At 38.4% G+C, this 17,623-nt stretch overlaps 1 protein-coding gene and 2 pseudogenes across 6 annotated transcripts in view; 2 read left to right on the top strand and 1 right to left on the bottom strand.

Annotated features, from left to right (window-relative positions):
* Positions 1-17,623, top strand: part of CADPS (calcium dependent secretion activator) — a 487,405-nt gene that overhangs the window by 59,104 nt on the left and 410,678 nt on the right. The window lies entirely within an intron of this gene.
* On the bottom strand, positions 3,139-3,255 carry LOC116467664 (U6 spliceosomal RNA; annotated as a pseudogene).
* LOC116466484 (large ribosomal subunit protein eL14-like) overlaps positions 8,511-17,623 on the top strand; it is a 30,541-nt pseudogene continuing 21,428 nt past the window's right edge.

Genomic DNA, 17,623 nt, shown 5'->3' with positions numbered 1-17,623 from the left:
ACTTAAAAAACCATGGACATTTTGTATTTAAAGGAAACTCCAGGTTTGGAAGTTGTTTTGACTCATAGTTCATGGTTCTAAGGGATTAAAGGACTAAAAAAATCAGAGAATTAAAGAAGCAAAAAGTTTCTACAAACTTAAACATCCAAACTGTGCAGTAGATTTTTTCCTTTTCCAGGGAGCCCTGCTGCCTTAATTAAGGCAATACAAAGATGGCATGTAGATTCTATCTCATATGACAGTGTTGAATGGTGTGACTTCCTGAAAGATCATGCAGAGACCCTTCCCTGTTGCTCAGGAAACTGTGCTGAAATTGATTTGCGATGCTCACCATCATTCAGCAAAAATACACCTTTCTCAATACTGTGTATCTGACCTTTCAAGATATGAGGTTCTGAAGTTAGCCAGAGAGCAAACTCAAACAAATGGTGCAGTGTCTATCAAATATTCTGTTATCATGATGTTTACAAAGGCCCTTCAGTCACCTTTTGATTCTCCATGTAATAGAGAGGAGATATTTTAAATCCTAGTGATGTAAGGTGTTCAAATCCTTAGAGACTCCAGGTAACCTCTGCTCTAGGGACTTCATATGCCTTTGCTTTTACTTCCTGGCCTTGGACTATTTTATGTGATTCCTCCTAGGTTGAGGTGGAGAAAGGCCAAAAATTTTAACTAGATCCTTCACTTCATTCACAACTCTGGTTAGAACATTTTGATAAGGAGGAGGAGGAAAACCTGGGCTTCAGCTTAGCTTCTGGGTCACTAGTAGATCTTTGTCACTGTGGACTAAAGAGATTTGAAAACTAGGGGGATTAGCACAAGATACTGAAATGTGAAAAGAGTGATGACTACGTGTCGGCTCTGTTTGGTTTGCTCCAAGAGAAACTGCATTTTTAAAGCTCTCCTCTGAAAAATGTGAGGCTTTCTGAATACACAACTTCTTACAGTTCTGCACTAAGGTAGGTTCCTGCAAAGGTAGTGAGGTCATGTTTATCTAGCAGTGCTGGGAAGGCTTCATTTAGCCATGGCTGCTTTAAATATATACATAGATATTTAAAGTCATCATCAAGGGGAAGTTTTCTTCCTTTTCCTCACCATGGAGTAATGTGTTTTCTCTAAATGGCTGTCCTAAGCTGCACATTGATTTTTTTGTTGTTGTTAAGTCATCTCCTGTAATTTCTATATGATGTTTGGAAATGAGGTTGTTTTAACACAAGTTACTTTCCTGGGTGGGGGAGAATAATAACACACCCACCTTTGTAAACAAATTTATTTGAGGATCAGCGGGGGTGGTGAGTGAGAGACAACCTCTAAGCCCACAAGTAGTCAATTCCTTGGGGACTGCCTCCAAAGCCTTCAGTTAGCTAAACCTTTTCCTAAAGAGACACCAGTTCAGAAACAGTTAAAATGGGAAAGGATTTTTTCCTGTTACATATAGGCTTTGGTATACATAACACATTTTGTCTTCCTTTTGGCCATAACAATATTGCTTATAAATATGCTAAGTATTCATAGCAAGAGCAGGTCAGAGTATCATGAAACTGTTAATTTAAAGCTTTATTAAAATATATGCATCCCCCACAGCCATACTCTACAGGAGTTAAATGGGTAGAGAAATTTGATCTCTCTTACAGCACAAATCGGAGAATGAAATGAGAAATCAACAATACATATTTTAACCATTCAAATTCTTCATATCATCTGAAGATTTCAGATATATCCCAAAGCTGTTCTAATCCAATCAGAAAAGTGTAGTTATTACTCATCTTTCCTTCTTTTAAGTAAATTTGCTTGAAGAAGAGAAAGACCTGGACCTAGGGAGTGCAGGAAGGCATGGGAAAGAGAAGGGAGAGTGAGGGGGAAGGAAAGACACAAACACGGAGAAAAACGTGCCTTTTACTTAAAAGCCCTATCAGTTGTTTTGCCTTGATTTAGTTAGAAACTCAAAAAGGTAGAAACAGGAAGCGGCACAATATGACCAATTTTTAACAGAAACACATGGGGCAGGAGTGTATGATAGCAAGCTTCTACCTTTCTCATGTGTCTGATTATTTTTACGGAAGTGATATTGAAGCATAATGAATGTCAGAGAATTGTATAAATCCTACGTGCACACACCCATGTAATCTGCACCCAGATCAAGGAACAGAATGTTATCCGTCCCCCAGGAGACCCATCCTGCCCCCTGCCAATCACTTCTCCCCCACCCCCGGTCACCATTATCCTGATTTCTCGGACTATAGATTAATTTTTCCTAGTTTTGAACTTTATATAAATGAAATCATTGTGTGATGTCTCGGGGACTGGCCTCTTCACTAACTAATTTGTGAGTTTGTTTTTTTTTATCTAGCAGTAGTTGATGTTCATTATGTGTAGAATTCCATTGACTATCACACAATATTTCACCCATTCTACTGCTGATGGGCATTTTGGTTGTTTCCAGTACAGGGCTATTATAATCTGTATTGCCATGATTAATCTTGTAGGTACCTTGTTAGTGAATATTTACCTACATATTTTATCTTCATTTATTTTAAGAACAGCAGTCTCTCAGAATACTAAGAAATTGAAATTTAATTTATTTTACAAAACTATATACATGTAGAAAGGACAGAACAATTTCAAAAGTATTGACTAGCTCTGTTAAGAGAGGGACCAAAAAGAAGACGGAAGTCCCGCAAAACCTGTCTTGTGAAGTTTGTGTCAAAATGGAGTTAACTTTAAAATGTTATAATTTGTTTAGTGATTCATTTCATTGACTAATTGCTTTGATCTTTAAAGTAATAAAAACGGCTGAAAGAGAAGGAGAGTGGGTACTCCCTGTGCTTAACAATTAAGCTTCACGGAGATAATTCCTAAGGATGGCGGAGCATAAAGTATACCCCAGCTTCATTTGAAACATGGTCTTGCAGCAACAAATTTGTGTTGTATTTTCAGAATTTGGCTTGACGGTTTTCAAGGAATTGTAAGTTTGAGAACCACTATAATCCAGGTTCTCTCATAGTGTAACTTCTTCCCAGGATTGAATTAGACATGTGGAAAGTTATAAACCCATACCAAGATGCACCATACATGTGAAACACACAGATTTAGAAGAGATTATATATTAAAAAAGTAAAATATCACATGAATAGGTAAAAGAAATTTTTATATGAACTGCTTCATGAATTTATGTCATCCTTGCCTAGGGGCTATGTTAATCTTCTTTGTAATCATTCCAATTGTAGTATACGTGCTGCCCAAGTGAGCGAGCATGTGTACCGATTATGTTTTTAAATGATAATATTGTGGATATATTGAGTTAAACATATCGTGAAAATTTCATCTATTTTTTTTTTTACTTTATTAAGGGAGCTATAAAAATTTAAAGTTACATGTGTGGCTTCTGTTACATTTTTACTGTGTTTTTAGATCTTCACATCACCTTTCAAAGACTGGTGGTTTGGCCCAGAAAACAATGAGTTGGACAGGATTGGGGAAATGAGTTTCTCAGGTGATATATTACAAGTGCTTACTTTCAGCATCTACCAATGGATTTCAGGGCCTATGTAGATTTAGTGCAGTTGCAACTATCTTTTACCTTATTATTTCAAAGTTGGTATGATATGATTAATATAAATTTAGTAAGTGCTAACTGTGTGCGAAGATAAGAGAGATATATGGCCACTGTCTCTCGTTGAAAAGTTCCACGTATTTCATTCATTCATTTGTTCATTCAGTAAAAATTTATTGAGCTTCTGCTCTGTGTTGGCAACAAGGCAAAGCATGTGAGATTTGGTAGTAAACAAAGCACAGCCTCTGCTGTTTGTTGGCCATTTGTATGTTTTCTTTTGAGAAGTGTCTGTTCATGTCCTTTGCCCACTTTTCAATGGGGTTATTTGTTTTTTGCTTGCTCAGTTGCTTAAGTTCCTTATAGATTCTGGACGTTAGACCTTTGTCAAATGAGTAGTTCACAAATACCTTATCTTATTCTGTAGGTTGTTTGTTGATAGTTTTCTTTGCTATGCAGAAGCTCTTTAGTTTAATTAGGTCCCATTGCCAATTTTTTTTTTCTTGTATCAAGTGCTTTTGAGGCCTTAGTCATAAATTATTTCTCAAGGCTGATGTTGAGAATGGTATTTCCTAGGTTTTCTTCTATGATTTTAATAATTTTAGGACTTACAGTTAAGTCTTCAATACATCTCGAGTTTATTTTTATGTATGTAAAATGAAGGGGTCCAGTTTGGTTCTTCTGCATATGGTTAGCCAGCTATCCCAGCACCACTAATTGAATAAGGAGTCCTTTCCCCATTGCTTATTTTTGTCAACTTTGTTGAAGATCAGATGCTTGTAGGTGTGTGGCTTTATTTCTGGGTCCTCTATTCTGTTCTACTGGATTATGTGTCTGTTTTTGTACCAGTACCATGCTGTTTAGGTTAATGTGGGCTTGTAGTATAGTTTGAGGTCGGGTAATGTGATTCATCCAACTTTACTCTTTTTGCTTAGTATTGCTTTGGCTATTTGGGCTCTTTTTTGGTTCCAGATAGATTTTAGAATAGTTTTTTTTTAAATTCTGTAAAAAATGGCGTTGGTAATTTGATAGAAATAGCATTGAGTCTGTAGATTGTTGTGGGCAATATGACTATTTTAATGATATTCTTCTAATCCATGAGTATGAAATGTTTTTCTATTTGTTTGTGTTTAAACGTTTTTGTCCATTGCCCTTCTACTCCTATGCTTTATCCATCAACCGCCATCCACAGCCTCAGAAAACAGCTCATTTAATTTCTACCAGAAAGTCAGAGAATCAGGAGGGTCACTAACTAAAAGGGTCTTACACATATATACATAAATCATTTGCCTGGAGAGCCATGCCCTTGGTCTGATGCTTTCAAATGCCCTCTCTTATGGAGAGATGCATAATCTACTCACTTGTAATTCAGAAAGGGGTCCAACGTCAATTTCCTAAAAGAGCTTTCTTTCAGAAGATAGAGAGGATGCATTTTGAACCACTTAATTGCTCCTATGAGTGAATTGCATAATGCCTGTAGAACTATCTAGACAGCACATGTTGCCTGAAACAGCACGTGCCAGTTGTTTTCTTTGCTGCCTTTAAAATGAAATTGCATGCACATCTGAAGCTGAACGACTCTTGATGTGTGATTGTACCTTTACCCCGATTCTAAATAGAAAAGATGGCTTTTTTATTAACTCAGTTTCTAGCAGGAAGGGTTCATTTCTAAGGAATGACAGTTTCCGTTTTCAGATTTCAGCTCTAGTACTCACTAACTGATGAAACTTGGACATATTAGCTAGACAGCTTGAGCAGCGTCACCTCACCTGAAGGCCACCTTAAGTATTAAGGCAAAAAGACTTTTTAAAAAGTGGCATTTACTTGATTATATAGTAAAATTATGCACATTGTATAAAATGTACACATGCAGGAAAGTATATAAAAGTAACTTAACAATCACCTGTCTTTCCACCACCAAAAATAAATATCATATGTTAATATTTTTGTGTATCTCCTTCCAGTTGTTTTTGAATATTTTTAATAGTGGAAGCCATACTGTATATAATTATGTATTTTGCCTCTTTTACTTGGCATTACTGTGTAAATACTTTGCCTCATAATGAAAATCTTTTTAATGTAATTTGATTTTATATATACCATTACATAAGATAAATTATTATTTAGTCTTAGGAGGAAATATAGGTAGATAAAAGACATTTAAGCCATTAAAAAACACTGAGGTAGATAAAAAAGTCTTAAAATATTAAAGCCAAATAAATACTAGTATCTGTAAAGTTTAGTTCATACTCCCACATAATGTCCTTTTTGTTGTTTTAAGTTTATAATTTGCTTAAATTACGACATTTAGAGACAATGGATGTCCTCATTTTGAGAAGATACTTTCTAACAAAAATCGGCTGATGAGGATTTAATAAGCACCAGCCCTTGGTCCGTATGAAAGAATTGTGAATTACCAATTACAGCATCGATGCCATTGTTCAGCTGCCTGAGCAAAACATTAGGTGGCACACCTGTCAGAGAAGGAACAGAAGTAACTGCTGGAGAAGGTCTTAGGAAGCCTTAAGCTGGGCTTTGAATGATGGGGTAGGATTGAAATAAGGCTTTATAATGCAGGGCTTTTAACAGTCATATGCCATATTCTTTAATCTACAAATGGTAGGTTTGCAATTATTTCTAAACAACAAATATAAATCCATAGTGCCAAATGCATGCATTTTCTTGAGGCTACTGGTGTGGATGTTGTGTACTTCTGAGAGATGAAATGACAAGCAGATAACTCTAGAGGTGATTATGCAATGAGCAGCTCTGAAGGAGTGCAGGAGAATGTTGGCTTACAGTTTTTTTTTTTTTTATAAGATTGGCTGGTAGGAGGAGTGGGTGGAATATGTGGAAAAAAAGAGGAAAGAGCAATTAGGTAAAAATGTTAGGCTACTCTCTTGGTTAAATATTAACAATATTGTGGAGCATTTGACTTGATTTATTCAAATGTGCTTTCCCTCCAACTCCTTTTGCAATTTACATCACTGACTCAGCTTTTGTTGGGGCATCAACCTCTAAGAAAGCTTGATGAAAGCTAAGAACCACGGGTCCCAGTTTAAGAAGGGCTGGTTTATAAGCAGAGTCTGGTTACATAAACTGCTATTCCTCTATTCTGGGTTTGTTTCCCCACCACCAGTACCAGTTTGTTTGGATTTTGTCTCAGGTTCATTTGAATTGGAAGGGGAGAAGAAAGCTCAGCTTAACTGGCAGCCTCCTTTGTGCTTTGTGCACAGCTCTGTGCTAGGCACCAAACACACATAAAAGCCCTGCGCCCTCACAGTCGCCCTAATGGGCAGCATTTCTACTTGTGGACCAGGAGTGGAAAAGCAAAGAAATAACAGTGGGATATTCAGCAAAGGAGGCTCACAGGGAACAAAAACCCTCAAGAGTGAAGCTATGGTTTTAGGATACAGCTATTCAGTTTTCTATGACTTAGCGTGCAAAGACATGGATTAATTCTGCTACAGAACTGTATTTTAACTGGGTAATGGAAGTCATTTTGTTCTCTCAATGATTATCAGAAATTCATGCTCTGGAAAAGAACAGACAACAGACCATTCGTAAAAACAAATCCGAGTAATAAAGAAGTTAATCAGATACTTTCAGAAGAATTTCCCCAATGATTTTAATATTTAGTGGGCATGTACTTGAAAAGCTGCTTCTTAGAAATTGATACTCATGAATGATGATGATGATTATATTAATAAGAATAATATGATATGACCACTACTACTAATATGCTTTGAGTGCTCATTATAAACTGATAGTTATATTGGGTGCTTATGTGAATAAAATTGCTCATTTATTTGGCCATAGATAACATTATCGTCTTTACCTTTTAGAGGAAAAACTGAGGCCCATGTTCTCCAACATAGAAAATAGTTTTTAGTTCAGGTCCATCTGGTACCAAAACCATGCTTTTGACTACTACTCTCCATTGCTTGTTTAGAGCTGAAAGAGATCTTAGGGAAGGTCATTTCCCAGATTAGGGGCCCCTAATGGTAGTGGCTTGACCAGCATCACACAGGTCCTTAGCAGCAGAGTTAGAATTGCACCCTGGTCTGTGGTTGTAATTAGATTCAGAAAACGTGCAGGCCAATGTGGACCACTTGAAAATAATCCTGGTATTCAAAGATTATTTGTGAGTGCTATGGCTATATTGTGGCAATTGCAGCAAAATTAAAAAGCAATGTTTTATGTTAAGATGTAATTGTATGTGTTCAGAATGATGGGGGTGAGAGTCTATTAAAGAAACACCCACAGTGTCTTTATATTCTTATGTGTATGGTATTACCATACACATATTCGTTTCATGGATATTATGCATCATCTACTGTATGATAGGCGCTGTGCCAGAGGATGAAAATACAGCAATAGGCAAGACAAACCTCATTCCTCCTCTTGTGGACCTGACGTTCTAGTGGAATAAGACGGAAGACTGTTCAAGTAATTAATAAGAAAAACACCAGATAGCGTTAAGTGCTTTGTATAATGTTAAAGCTGGGTGATGCAACAGAGACTTCCTGGGAGCTACTTTAGATTGGGCAGTCTGGGGCGATGTCAATTAGGCTGAAACCCTAACAACAAAAGGATACAGTCACATGAGATAAGAGGAATGAGTATTCCCTGCAAATGTAACGATGATTGCTGTGGAAAAGCTCTGAGAAAGGACAAACCCTGAGACTGGGCTGCTTGAGGAAGAGAAAGAAGGCCTGTGGCACTGGCATCCAGTAAAAGAGGGCAAAGGTAATAACATCACAGAGGTGCCCAGGGGTTTGCTCTTGTGGGTATTTCTGAGCCAGAGGAAACAGTTTGAATGCTATTCTAAGTGCAATAGAAAGCCATTGGAAGTTTCAGGCATGAGGAGCAACATGATTCAATATATTTTTTTAAGAGATAACTAACATCTAGAAAGTATGAAAAGCAACAGTAAGCACTGGGATTTCAATGAGGAAACATGACAATTGATCAGCAAAGGACTGTGGCAAGGATTCAAGTGGCAGCAGCGCAGATGTACAGAGGTAGTAGGATCTGAGCTATATTTGGCAATAGACTCAACAGAACTTGACGATGGATTAAGTGAAGGAAAAAGAAAGAAAAAGCTAAATCAAGAATAATGTCTACATTTTTTGGTTTGTGCAATTGAGTACATGGTGGTATTGTTTATTGAGTTGGAGGAGGAAGAGTTGGAGGAGGAAGTGGTTTAGGATGGAAAAGTCCAGAATTTTTTTTGGGCTGTGTTAGGTTTGAGATGCATACTATACTCCACCATCCAGGTAGAGGTATCCGTGAAGCATTGGATCTAAGAGTCTAGTGCTTAGTGGAAGATCAAGGCTAGAGATACAGTTCTGAGTGCTATTTGCATAGAAGGTGGCACTTAAGGCCACCTATTAGATGATAACATCTAAAGAGAAAGGACACTGAGGAAAGGATACCCAGGACAGGGCCCTGGAACTCCCCAACATTTGACATCAAACAGACGAGGAGGAATAAACCCTGGATGCTGGGAAGGAAGGTCAGGGAGTCGGAAGGAAAACCAGGAGAATGGTACCTTGGAACCTAAGAGAAGTTATACAAATAAGATATAGCTGGGTGCCACTAAGGAAAATAAAGAATGATGATGGCAAATAGCAATCAACCTTGGCCTGAAGCGGGACTTTTTGACCCCACCCTTTGACCCTGAAGACTTTAAGAATAGGAAACCAGACCACCAGGAGAGCTTCAGGCTCTCTCTCTTTGTCCACTTTTACTTTTTCTCTCTCATTCTCTGCCTCTTGACCTCTCTAAGTCTCATTTTTCTGGAGAGTCAGACTCAAAATCTTGTACCCCAGTTTTCTCATAAGGCTAGCAACCTTTTATCTCATTTATTATGTTTATTCCATTTAGATATATTCAGCATTTTATTCCATTTAGAAACATTCAGCATTTAGAAATATCAAATTGAGGCTGGGTGCAGTGGCTCATACCTGTAATCCCAGCAGTTTGGGAGGCCAAGGCGGGCAGATCATGAGGTCAGGAGTTCAAGACCAGTCTGGCCAACATAGTGAAACCCCATCTCTACTAAAAATACAAAAATTTAGCTGGGTGTGGTGCTATGCGCCCATAGTCCCAGCTACTTGGGAGGCTGAGGCAGGAGAATTGCGTGATCCCGGGAGGTGGAGGTTGCAGTTAGCTGAGATTACACCATTGCCCTCCAACCTGGGCAACAGTGCAAGACTCTGTCTCAAAAAAAAAAAAAAAAAGAAAGAAAGAAAAAAGAAATACCAAGTTGATAGTACCTAAAAATTGATGGGAAGTAGCACCCTCTTGACAAAATCTAGATATATAACAGTTGACCCAGGAAAATGAACCTCAGTAGAAATAATGGCCAATGAAAAAAATCACTGTGGCAATATATATTTGAAATCATTGTGAATAAAAACTGGCAGATGAAGTAAATATGTATTAAAGATTTTCAAAAGAAATGAGCTCACCCCTATGAAAATAATTGATAAAATAAAAATATTGAAAAATTAGAAATGATTTTATTGTGTTGGATAGAAACTTGATTGAAGAATCATGGCCAGGCTCGGTGGCTCATACCTGTAATCCCAGCACTTTGGGAGGCTGAGGCAGGTGAAATACTTGAACTCCTAAGTGTGAGACCAGCTTGGCCAACATGATGAAACCTCATCTCTACTAAAAATACAAAAATTAGCTGGTTGTAATGGTGGGCACCTGTAATCCCAGCTACTTGGGAAGCTGAGGCTGGAGAATCACTTGTACCCAGGAGGCGGAGGTTGCAGTGAGCTGAGATCACGCCACTGACCTCCAGCCTGGGTGACGAGAGCAAAACTACATCTCAAAAAAAAATAGGAAATTTGATTAAAGAATTAAATTGGCTTACTGATATTTGTCCAAGAAACAACTGCCTTGATGAAGATTCTCCAGTGTTGATTTAAGTCTGATTAATGTTTGTAATCAAGACATTTAGACGTTTGTGGCATTGAAATGGCAGGGTCAAACCCTTGGGTCAAAATGTCTTATTCCCTGATAGACCCATTTTGTGCAATAATATATCATGAACACAAACTATCTTTAAAATACAGCAATTAAAGACTCATTGAAGTCATCTTTAATTTCAAAGCCCTTGATTTTAAAAAGTGATCTCTTTTGGACTGTAGCCTTCACTGTCCCAAGACTATAAATGTTAGAGAGGAAATAATTATTCCAGAATCTTATTCAGGAAGAGTTGCAGATTCCTTGCCTGAGCAAGGACAATTTCTAAATTAGTGTCATTTGAATTAGTGCCTTTTCAACTGCAAACAGTTCTCTCAAAAATACTTGCTTGTTCTTACGCTTGTTTCCTTTTTTTGAAAAATCACATTGGTTTGCAATTGAGGTTAATATTAGTTCAACTCTACTTTGGTCATTAAATTCAGTAACATACTCTGCCAATTACTAGCTGTATGTCCTTAAATATGTTACCTAATTTCTCTAATCCTATTTCCTCAACCATAAAGGCGACCAGTAACACACACCCCACAGAGTTATTGTCAGGACTGAGAGGAAGACTTTAATGCCCTGTTTCTTTTTATTTATTTGGAGACAGGGTTTTGCTCTGTTGTCCAGACTGGAGTGCAGTGGAGATCACAGCTCTCTGCAGCCTTCATCTGCCATACTCGAGCAATCTTCCTGCCTCAGCCTTCTGAGTAACTAGGATTACAGTTGCATGCCACCATACCCGGCGAATTTTTTTTTTTTTTTTTAACTAAAGATGAGGTCTTGCTATGTTGCCCAGGCTGAATGCCCTGGTTTAAAGTAGATGCTCAATGAAAGTCTTTACTATTGCTACTATTGTTAGCATACTGTACATTTTCTATGTACACAACATAATTACTTTAGCTATTTGGTCTGAACAATTTGTCTCCCGAATAGTTTGAAAATTTTCCCAGGGAAGGGTTAGGCTGTTATCCTTTATTAGTGTCTTTCATTCCTCTGTATCAGTCATAGCAGAACACAGCTGGCAGAACATAGCTGCCTCACCCAGACTGGGCAATTGAGGGGTACATAGTGAAGGGATTATTTAAAGAAGGTTGGACAGAGCAAGGAAAAGCTATAAGGGATGGAGAAACTCCCTGGGGCTAGCAAGAGCAGGGAGCCCAGAGTTTGTAGAGGCAGGGGAGGAGGTTACTGGTGAGAGTTTGGAGCACAAAAGACAGGCCACTCAACAAGAACTGTGGTTTTAGATACAGAAGTGCCAAAGTGCTAGCTGGCAGGAAGGAGCCAGTGGATTAAATACTCCAACCTCTCTCTCTTCTCACCCTGATCTCCTGCTGGTGCCTCTCATTGGCTGAGCTCAGCAGAAAAGCATCAGGCAAGGAAGCTGGTTACAGCAGTCTATAGAAATCAGCATCCCTGAACACAGAGCAGAGGGGAAAAGGGAAGAGAATGGATCTAGGAAAGTAAAATGAGAGTAGGCAGCAAAGCCTCTCCAGCCTTCAGTTAGTACAGCTGCTTTACATATAGTTAGTGCTGATACATGTTTGTGGAAGGAAGGGAAAGGAAAACTGATTGAAGGCAGTTCATAAACTATAGATAACTCATCGTTAAATGAAGATTGAGAAAAACACTACGTAATGGCATGGTAGTTTCGAGGTAAGATTTGAAATCAGACCAACCCCAGTGTGAAATCAGACCAATCCCTTAGTGCTTCCTAATGGAGTGATCAAAGGCAGTTACTAAATGACTTAGCCTCATTTTCTTCCTCAGACAAAGGGAGATAAGGTTAATACCTAGTTCATAGGTTGCCTTTGAGGAGTAACTGAGAGGATGGATACAGTACACTGGGCACAGAAAGCAGTGCTTGAGAAATGTTAGCAAATAAATTCTCAATAACAGTGAGCAGTTCTCAACTGGGGGCAATTTTGACCCCTAACCCCATTCCAGGGAACATTCTGCAGTGTCAGGAGGTATTTTTGGTTGTAACAACTGGGGAATGCTATAGGCATGTAGCTGGTAGAAGCCATGAATCCTACTTAAATGTCTCACCATGCCTAGGACAGCCACTCACAACAAAGAATTATCTGGCCCAAAATGTCAATAGCTCCGAGATAAGAAATCCTTCCCTGTACTGATTTCATCTCTGTATTTCCATCCTTGGGCCTCTATATTTCTTGATACTGGTTATTAAAATCCATGATTATTTATACTTTGCTCACTCTCAGTAAATTGGAGATTTTTGTTCTCCTCTTCCCATTATAAGGTCAGGACATACTGTGTATATGGCACTTCAACACTATGTGATTTGTCTTTTCACCATTTGAAGTAAATAAACAAATATATAAATAAATATAAAATATAAATCACTGTGATATGTTGTAATCTGAACTACAGCCACCCAGTATTAAAGCACTTATGTCAAATACATGCTATAGATTTGCGAGGCAATAACAATACACAATACAGAGCTATTTCTCAGGGTGTTTCATATCACCAGGGAGCAACATATTGAAACATGCTGTTACTGCAGCTCTAATCTCTGATGAACCTCTTCCCAAAAGAAAAAAAAAAAAAGCCAAAAATAAACTCGTAAAGCTAGTGAGTCTAAACTAGGTCAGTGGAATTAAACATTAATATAAATAAGGGCTGTCCTTCAACATAATGAGAATGTATTTCCTCTCTCTCAGTCACTCACCCCTCTCACCCAACTCAGCCCTATTCTACCTAGAATCGCCCCTGGCAACAGTGGCCTTTCCTCTTGAGAAAGCTATTAAAATAGAATGCCCTTGGCCTCAAGATGGCTCTGAGTCTTCACTACGTGTTTCATCTCCTCCAACCAAAGGGGGAGTGGTTTTCCCAGCTCCCCAGTGTATTCATTTATCAGTCCATTCATTCATCCGTCAAGTATTTATTGTGGTCCTCGACTTAAGCAGTACAGACATAATGGTCCCTGTCCACATGTAGCATGTAATCGACTGGGGGATGGAGACATTCATCAAGTAAGAAAACAAATTAATACGTCCTGATTGTGACCAGGGCTGTTCGAGGAGCAGGGAGGCACCAGAGAAAATAAAATCAGAGTCCTACTGAGGCAGTGTGGTCAGGAAAGGTCTTTTTGAGGTAATGACGTTTCCGGTGACATTAGAAGGCCTTCCAAAAGAAAGGCGGGAAAGGGGTACCTAGGGAGAAGGACTAGCCTGTGCAAAGGCCTCAAGGCAGGGAAAAGTTGGATCTGTTCGAGGACTAGAAATTGGCAAATAAGGCTTCACTGGTGAGAGGATGTAGGACAAGATCAGCAGGAGAAAAACTTGAAGTTACCCTGAAAGTTATCCTCTCGTATCCTGGGAAAATGAGAGGAGTTTTAAGCTACACGGTGACTTACTATCTGTTAATATTTAGAGTGCTTTTTCTATGGGCCAAAAACACTTTACAGATGACAATGCTAACACTCATATTCACCTTGTGAGATAAGAATGATTGTTATACCCACTTTTACAGATGAAAAGTGGAGGCACAAGGAGGGTAAGAAACTCAGGATCATATACATCAGGGTTTCTCATCTCACCATTGTTGACACGTGGGGCAAGGGCCATCATGTTCATTTTGAGATGTTTAGCAGCGACACAGCCTTCTACCCACTAGATGCCAGTAGAAGTCTCCCCCTCACCTCCAGTTGTGACAGCTAAAAAAACATGTCCAGACTCTGCCAAATAGCCCTGGGGAAGAGGTGAGCAAAATCCTCTCTGGTTGAGAATCCCTGCTATATAGAAAAAAAAAAAAAAAAAAAAAAGGAAAGCATCTCCAATGCCATTATTCAGTAATGCCCCTACCTTATTGTCTTACAGGCTCTTTAATAAGCTTTCTCTGTATTTTCAAGGATCATTCATCTCAGAGCAAGGCTTCTCTTCTTCCCCAGCTAGTGGGTACTTGATCTTGTGGGTCTACCCACTCAATAAATCACCCAGCAGGTGTAGCGATGTGGAGTTGCATGGTTCATCTCTCCTATGCATTAAAACACATCTTGAAGGCAGAATAGTGGAGGTTGCTAAAAGGAGGCAAAGCATAGAAGAGACCAGTGTTCTCTGCCTCAGCCCTGTCCTTTCCTAAGTGTTCTTCTTGCTCATCTCAGAAGCCTACTCAGCACTGCTAAGTGACTGCCATCTGAGTCTGAGAACTAGTGTCTCTTAACAGTGTGGACATATTGCTGGCGATGACCTATTTGGGGGCACAGAAGAATGCCTCTTTTCTCTGAATCAACATTCTGAACCAGACCAGAGCATAGTAGGAAAAAGCAGGATGGCTGGGAATTGCTTAGTGACCCTTGGGAAAGATCATACACCATAGTGAACTAACTTCAGATTCCTGATTTGAAAAACTGTGAAGGTGTCAAGCATTATGAATGTCCACTGGATAAATAACCTATCTGTTTGTTTATTCATTCAATTCATTCAATACCTGGTATTTTAAAGATATATTTTGAGCTCTTTTGACTTTGAAACCGCCACCTTCATCCAGGGTCTCTAAATCTACCCTCGTCAAAATCCATCAGCCAGAGATTCACTGATTCATTGAATTAAAATGTTTTAGGTGTCTATCACTTTGAAGATGCTGGGCACCTGTTAGAGAGATTAGGAGAGGTTGACCTAATCTTGAAGAGGGGTGAATGGGAGGTGGCTCAGTGAATGGGAAGGCTGTTCAGAGATTTGAAGAATGAGTAGAAGTGAATTAGGTAAAGAAAGTGGTAAGACGGAAAACATTCCGGGCAAAGAGTACAGCATGTACAAAGAGCCAGCAGACAAGCTGGTTTTGTAGGTGCAGAATTTTTGGACAACATTTCAAGAAACTCATGAGAGTGTTTTACAGGTATGTAGGTTTGTGTGTGTGCACATGTGTGCATGTGTGTCTTAATTTGGCATCATTATGCACTGTCCACACTCCATAATACTAGGTTATAGTCAAAATTTGGCTTGGCCTTATGTGTCCTGTGGCTTAATCACGTTCCACTGATACATATTATTTGCTTACACAGAACAGACTTTTGCTTTGTAGGTCAGCTTTGGGAGGCAAAGTTGCTAATCTGAATCTTTCTCCTCACAAAGACTTCACTGGATAGAAACCACAAAGCAATGTTTTAAAACAAGCAAAGTGTGCTAAAACAAAGAGTGATGTCTGCACGATTGTGTGCAACAAAAGAACTATAAAGAAAAAAATTAAGATTCAGGAAAATCTAGACAGGCTCAATGATTACAACTGTAGAAAGAGCATACATTTTGAGGTCAGAGCCACCTGGGTGTAAATCTCACCTTCACCTCATGTGTGACCCTGAACAAAGTAGCTTCACTCAGCTGGGCCTTTTTTTTAATCTGTAAAACGGGGTAATGACACATGCTTCACAGGTCAATTTAGGAGTAGAAATGATTTGTGAACAACACCTGGCACATATTGGTGTTAAATAAGTGGTAGCTACTATTATGGTTATTAATATTAAACTAAAATCAAACATTAATATCTAATTTGCTGGATTTTAAACATGGAACCACGGATTTCATTTACAGCTTCCTGATAGCCACAGCACAACAGGAAAGTCACATTATATTTTTCATGAATAAAAGCATAAAAATTCTTAAAGGAAAGACAGGATTATCTGGGACCTTATGCGTGAAATAATGTTTTTCCTGGGTTTTCATTGAGGTCTCACTGAGAAATATAGGAGACAATATCTTTAACATCATCCCTGTGGCAAATAAATATAAATTCTATGTGCTTATTTCTTTTTTTAATCTTTCAGAGTAAGCCAAAGTCATAAAACCGAAGAACAGTTGTGGGGCAGGGATTATTTCTAATTCAACTTTAAATCTGCCAAAAAATTCTTGCATCAATGGCATTTATGGAGTAGATCATCTGTTCTTTCTTTTCTTATATTATAAGCACATATTTAACTAGTGCTCTTGAAGCACTATCTGTTAGTTAAGCCTCTCAGTAACTCTTCAAGGTTTGTGGTATAATGCCCACTCTACAGATTAAGAAACAGGTTCACAGTCCAAGGTTAGTCACCACACTAGGAAGTGGGGAAACCAGGACTTAAATCAAGATCCATTTGACGGACTTGACTCTACTCTTACCATCTACTCCAGCCTACCACCTTAACAAATGTAGCTAAGCTCTGTTTTCCCCTGATGGGAAAATAAGGGTTTTGTATGAAAATAGAAAGAAGGAAAATCAAACTGGGGGCTCTAGGTGTAAAACTTTTATTACTAAGACATCGAGAAAGAATGTTTTGTAAATGAGTTTTCTGGGAGAGATATTTTAATCTTTTTGTTGTTGTTTTGGTTTATTCCAAACCATTTAACTAAAATGACATAGATAAAAAGCATATTAAGAAACATATTTAACAAAATCATGGCACTACAATATACATACCAAATTGCATGGGTGGCTCTGATTTTGAATTCTGTGCCTTCAAAACCAGCAGAAATAAATGAACATGTTTATATTAACAAGGATAATGCAAATCTGTAATTTGTAACTTAAACATATTTCTATATTTAATAAGTCATGTTAACTCACATTCAGTAAACACACAGTAAACTCACATTTAAAATATCTTCCCAGTAAATTTAGTTTTCATTTTTTCTACATACTCTGGAAGAGCATATAATAAATTAGTCATAGTCTATATATTAAAGTCAAATGATGAGTAACTTCAAAGGGAGTGGTACCCCTGAATCATAAAAAGAGTTTCACTTAGGATGATGACCTTAATGTTTGCTTTCAACATTTTTTTCACCCAAAAGAATGATGATGATGATGGTGATGATGATGGTGATGATGATAATGATGATGACTCTCATTTTAAAGAACTGAGAAGGGTCTACAATTTTACTCCACTGAGCTTCCTAAATGCTGGCAGATGACACAAAACTGTGAAAGTGACAAAGGACTGTCCTACTCACAACACAGCAGAGGGTATGTGGTTTCTGTTGGCACCAATTTCCCCTGTTCCCCAAGTCCTGGGGGTAATTTGAAGGATCCCAGGCAGATCCCACAAACAGTGTGGGTCTGTGTGACAGCTAAGGAACCCTGAGCTTA

Source organism: Hylobates moloch, unplaced genomic scaffold (assembly GCF_009828535.3).
Source record: "Hylobates moloch isolate HMO894 unplaced genomic scaffold, HMol_V3 SCAFFOLD_4, whole genome shotgun sequence".
Classification (NCBI taxonomy): domain Eukaryota; kingdom Metazoa; phylum Chordata; class Mammalia; order Primates; family Hylobatidae; genus Hylobates; species Hylobates moloch.
Note: the sequence above shows the minus strand (reverse complement) of the source record. Positions and strands in the feature narration are given on the sequence as shown.